Source organism: Antechinus flavipes, chromosome 2 (assembly GCF_016432865.1).
Source record: "Antechinus flavipes isolate AdamAnt ecotype Samford, QLD, Australia chromosome 2, AdamAnt_v2, whole genome shotgun sequence".
Classification (NCBI taxonomy): domain Eukaryota; kingdom Metazoa; phylum Chordata; class Mammalia; order Dasyuromorphia; family Dasyuridae; genus Antechinus; species Antechinus flavipes.
The window spans coordinates 685,272,008-685,278,007 of NC_067399.1; positions in this window are offsets into that span (position 1 = coordinate 685,272,008).

Here is a 6,000-nt window from a genome sequence, read left to right on the forward strand (position 1 = left end):
GTATTCTTATAAATTTGACACAGTTCTTTACATATTTTAGAAATGAAATCTTTATCACATATACTGGCTGTAAAGATTTTTTCCCAGCTTTGTACTTCCGTTTTTGTGCAAAAACTTTTTAATTTAATGTATTCAAAGTTGTCCATTTTGCCTTTGATAATATTCTATAGTTCTTCTTTAGTCATAAAATCCTCCCTTCTCCAAACATCTGATAAATTCTCTTGTCCTCCTAATATATTTATAGTATCATCTTTTATGCCCAGTTTATGTATCCATTTCTACATTATTTTGGTGTGAGATGTAAGTTTATGCTGAATTTCTGACTTGTTATTTTCCAGTTTTCCCAGCAATTTCTGTCAGATAGTGAGTTCTTATTTCCAGAACCTAGAGTTTGGAGGTTTATAAAATACTCGATTGCTATAGGCCTTGATTATTGTATTTTATACATCTAATCTATTCCACTGATCTATTTTTTTAGCCAGTACCAAATAGTTTGATTACTGCTTCTTTACAACAAAATTTTAGGATTGGTACTGCTAAGCCACCATCCTTTGCATTTTTTTTTCATTATTTCCCTCATATTCTTGATCTTTTCTTCTTCCAGATGAATTTTGTTGTTATTTTTTCGCTTCTCTAAAATAATGTTTTGGCAGTTGTATGTTTGGCACTGAACAAGTAGGCCAATTTAGGCAGAACTGTGATTTTTATTGTATTAGCTCGGCCTATCCATGAACAATTAATATTTTTCTAATTGTTTAGGTCTGATTTTCTTTGTGTGAGAAGTGTTGTGTAATTATGTTCATATGGTTCTTGGGTTTGTCTTGGCAGGTAGACACCCCCCTCCCAATATTTTATTTTGTGTCTAGTTGTTTTCAATGGAATTTCCCTTTCTATCTCTTGCTTATGGGTCAGTAACATATAGAATATATAGAAACGCTGATGATTTCTGTTAGTTTATTTTACATGCTGCAACTTTGCTAAAGCTGTGAATTGTTTACAGTAGGTTTTTGGATGATTTTATAGAATTCTTGAAGTATCTCATAAGTTTTGAAGAGTTACACTTTTATTTTCTCATTGCCTATTCTAACTCCTTTAATTTCTTTTTCTTTTCTTATGGCTGAAGCTAACATGTCTAGAATGGTGTTGAATAATAGTGTTGATAATGGGCATCCTTGTTTTACCTTTGATTTTATTGGGAATGTCTTCTCTTCATTACAAATAATCCTTGCTGTAGATTTTAGATAGGTGCTGTTTATTGTTTTTAAGAAAGTTCCCTTTATTCTTTTGCTCTCATTTGTTTTGTTTTGTTTTTTAATAGAAATGGGTGCTGTTTTTTGTCAAAAGATTTTTCTGCATCTATTGAGATTATTATATGATTTTGGTTCATTTTGTTATTGATATTTTCAATTATGATGAGTTTTTGTGTAACTGAGCCAGCCCTATATTTCTGGTATAAATCTCACTTTGTCATAGTATCTTATCCTGCTGAAGTTGCTGTAATCTTTTTACTAATATTTTATTTAAAATTTTTGCATCAATATTCATCAGGAAGATTGGTTTGTAATTTTCTTTCTCTGTTTTGGCCCTCCCTGGTTTAGGTATCAGTGCCATAATTATGACATTCAAGGAATTTGGCAGTACTCCTTTTTTTTTTTTAATTATAGCTTTTTATTTATGAAACATGTGCATGGATAATTTTTCAACACTGACCCTTGCAAAACCTTCTGTTCCAACTTTTCCTCTCCTTCCCCCAATCCCCTCCCCATAGATGTCAGGTAGTCCAATACATGTTAAATATGTTAAAGTATGTGTTAAACACAATATATATGTATTTATATTTATACAGTTATCTTGCTGCACAAGAAAAATCAGATTTAGAAAGAAGGTAAAAATAACCTGAGAAGGAAAACAAAAATGCAAGCAGACAATAAGAGTAGGAATGGAAATGCTATGTTGTGGTCCACACTCATTTCCCATAGTGCAAGGGTATAGTATCCCTTCTTTACCTATTTTTTCAAAAAGTTGACGTAGTATTAGTATTTATTTTTTTTTTAATATTTGGAAGAATTCACTTGTGAATACAACTGGCCCTAGAGATTTTTTATTCAGGAATTCATTAATGTCTTGTTCAATTTCTTTTTCTAAAATGGAACTATTTAAATATTTTATTTCCTCTTCTGATAACCTGGGCAATTTGTATTTTTTTTGTAAACATTCCTCCATTTCAGTTGGATTGTCAGATTTGCTGCCATAGAGCTGGGCAAAATAGTTCCTAATTATTGCTTTCATTTTTTTTTTCATTGGTGGTAAATTCAGCCCTTTCATTTTTGATGCTGGTGATTTGGTTTTTTCTTTCCTTTTTCTTATCAAATTAGCCAAAGATTGATCTATTTTGTTAGTTTTTTTTCACAAAACAACTCTTAGTTTTGTTTATTAATTCATTAGTTTTCTTGGTTTCTATTTTATGAATGTCTCCTTTGAATTTCAAAATTTTTAATTTAGTATATAATTGGGGATTTTAAATTTGTTCTTTTTCTAGCTTTTTTAGTTGCCTGCCTAATTCACTGATCTCCTCTTTCTCTGTTTTATATATGTAGCTGTTTAGAGCTATAAAATTTCCTGAAAAACTGCTTTGACTGCATCCCACAAATTTTGATGTGTTGTCTGTCATTTTTGTGAATGAAATTATGTATTATTTTTGTGATTTGTTGTTTGACCCACTCATTCTTTAGAATTAGATTATTTCATTTCCCATTGTTTTAAATCTATCTTTCCCTGGCTCTTTGTTAAATATAACTTTTATTGCATTGTGGTCTGAAAAGGAAGTACTTTTTCTGCCTTTTGATTGTGAGGTTTTTATGCCCTAATCCATGGTCAATTTTTGTCAGTGTCACATACTGCTGAGAAAAAGGTATATTTTTTCTGTCCATATTCAGTTTTCTTCAGAGCTCTATCATATCTAGATTTTCTAATCTACTTTCTTTCTTGTTTATTTTGTGGTTTGATTTGTCTGATACTGAGAAGGGAAGGCTGAGGTCTAGCATAGTCTTGCTGTCTATTTATTCTTGTAACTGGCTTAAAATCTTCTCTAGGAATTTGTCTGCTCTATCACTTGGTGCATATACATTTAGTATCTATAATATTTCATTATTTATAGTACCCTTTATCAAGATGTATTTTCCCTTTTATCTCTTTTAATAAGATCTTCTTTTTGCTTTAGCTTTAACTGAGATCAGAATTGCCACCCATGGGTTTTTGTTTTTGTTTTTGTTTTTTTTTTTTACATCAGCTGAAGCATAATAGATTCTGTTCCAGACTTTCACCTTTACTCTGTATGTGTCTCTCTGTCAGGTGTGTTTCTTGTAAACTTTATATTGTAGGATTCTGTTTTTTTAATACACTGTGCTATTTGAAGTTCATCTCGTTCACATTAACAGTTATGATTACCCATTTTATATTTTTCTTTATCCTGTTTTCTTTCCTGTATATGCTTTTGTTCTCTCTTTCCATCCACCCCACCAATTACCTTATCTCCTTTTATCACCCTTTCTAAATCTCTTAGTAGGGTTTTTTTTAACCTATTTCACCCACTATCTTATCTTCCATCAACTCTTCCCCCCTTCTCCTAACTTTTTCCCTAGAGTTCCTGCCCTTCTATCCTGTCCCTCCTTTTTCTGTCTCCTTTCTCCTACTTCTTTATGAAGTTAGATACATTTCTTTACCAAACTGAATGATTAAATCAGGGGTCCTCAAACTAAGGCCCACAGGCCAGATGTGGCAGCTGAGGACGTTTATCCCCCTCACCCAGGGCTATGAAGTTTCTTTATTTAAAGGCCCACAAAACAAAGTTTTTGTTTTTGCTATACTCCGGCCCTCCAACAGTGTGAGGGACAGTGAACTGGCCCCCTATTTAAAAAGTTTGAGGACCCCTGGGTTAAATTATTCCTTCTTAGAGGCAAAACTGAGATCACATTTCAGGCAATGCTCATCTCCCTTCCTTTTCCCCTCGATTTAATAGGTCTTTTGTGTCTCTTCCTATGAACTAATTATCCCTTTATATCTCCCCTTTCTTCTTTTTCCAACCCTAAAGTCTTTTTCTTTGATGCCATTTCATTCCATTCACAACCACAGTCCAAGTGGTGACCCCAATCTGTCTACCCCAGTGACAGATACAGTTCTCAAGAGTTACAGATATTATTTTTCTATCTAGAAATATAAATAGCTTAACATTTAAATATACATTTCCCCTTCTTTACCTTTTTATGCTTCCCTTAAGTCCTGTATTTGTAGATTAAATTTTCTGTTTAGTTCTGGTTCTTTCAACAGAAATGATTAAAAATCTATGACTTTATTGAAGCTCTGTCTCCTCCCTTGAAAGATGATGCTCACTCTTGCCTGGGTAGTTAATTCTTGATTTTAACCCCAGGATATTTGTCTTTCAGAATATGGTATACCAGACCTTCTGATCCTTTATTATAGAAGCTGCTAGATCTTGGGTAATCCAAATTGTTGCTCCTTGATATTTGAATTTTTTAAGTCTGGCATCTTGCAGTATTTTTAACTTGAAATTACAGTTTTGTAGTTTCACAACAATGTTCCTTGGGGTTATCCTTGTGGAATCTCTTTTTAGAGGTGATCTATGGATTCTTTCAATAACCATTTTCCCTTCCATTTCAAAAATACTGGGATCAGTTATCCTTAATGACCTCTTGTGGAATTCTATCCAGGCTCTTTTTTGGGTCATAGCCATCAGGCAGGCCAAAACATTTTAAAAGGCCTCTCTTCTGGATTTACTTTCTAGATTGGCTGTTTTGCCAATGAGGTATTTCACATTTTCTTCTGGTTTTCCATTCTTTTTAGTTCGTTTGATTGATTCTTGCTGTCTCACAAAATAATTAGCATCCACTTGCCCTGTTATAGTTTTTAGTGTGTGATTTTCTTGAGTTATCTTTAAAATTACTTTCCTAATTTGTATAAAAGAGCTATATTTCCATTACCTCATGACAAACATTGCATTAAATAACAAATGTGCTCAAAAGTCAATTTTAAATATTTATGTTTTTTTCTTTTTTTAAAATTTTGTTTAATACAAAAAACCTTAAAAGGATAGAATATCTTCAGATATTTGTTTTTCTAGCACTGGTAAAGTAACTCCTCTCGCTGAAACTCTGTGGAAAGATCAGCCCATGTTGCCAGTCATTTCCTTTGAGAAACTACCAGATGGAAGAAACATAGAGAATAAATAGAGGAAAATAAAACAATCTCATTATTTCAATAAGTGGCTCTTTAGGGGCTGTTCTTATAAAAAGGTTATGGTTTTCCATGATGATTTCAGTGTGGCCTCTACTGTGCATTCCTAGTGACCATGACTTTCAAGTAGGCTGCCAGCACTGGGGCAAAAGTGCAGAAACCAGATAATATCTTGATCTATGATTACAGGTTTGATGAGATGTGACCCCTAGGTAATCCAGCAATGAGGGAACTGCTCTGATGCAGGGAGAGAGCCACTGAGGGCCTTTGCAGGCCTGTGGCCATTTGCACATGAATGCCCAACCTTCCTGGAATTTTGGAAACAATTTGGTGTCAAATTGAGAATCTGAAAGAATACATTGCACTTAGAGGCCATCATAGTTTGATGAAAGCATCACATAAACCCTCAAATCTGCATGTTCCTGATCATGATCATTTGAAATCACTGAGCAGAATAGTTGTTAAGGTAGACATAAGCACATACTTGTTGTCTCAGACAATAATTTACCACTTAATGCAACACTGGCAAATTTTTAGATCAAATCCCTTGGATCATTATCTCAATCTTTAAGGGTTTTTTTTTTTTTTTTAACTTCTAAAGGAGAAGGGTACAATAGCAAGCTCTGCCCTTCTATTCCATAGGATGATTAACTCGGTTTTCTGTATGAGGCACATATTTTCAGATGTGGATGATTTTCTGCATTTAAAAAAAAAATTATGTTTGTCAAAAGCATGTGCAGTAGAATGTGA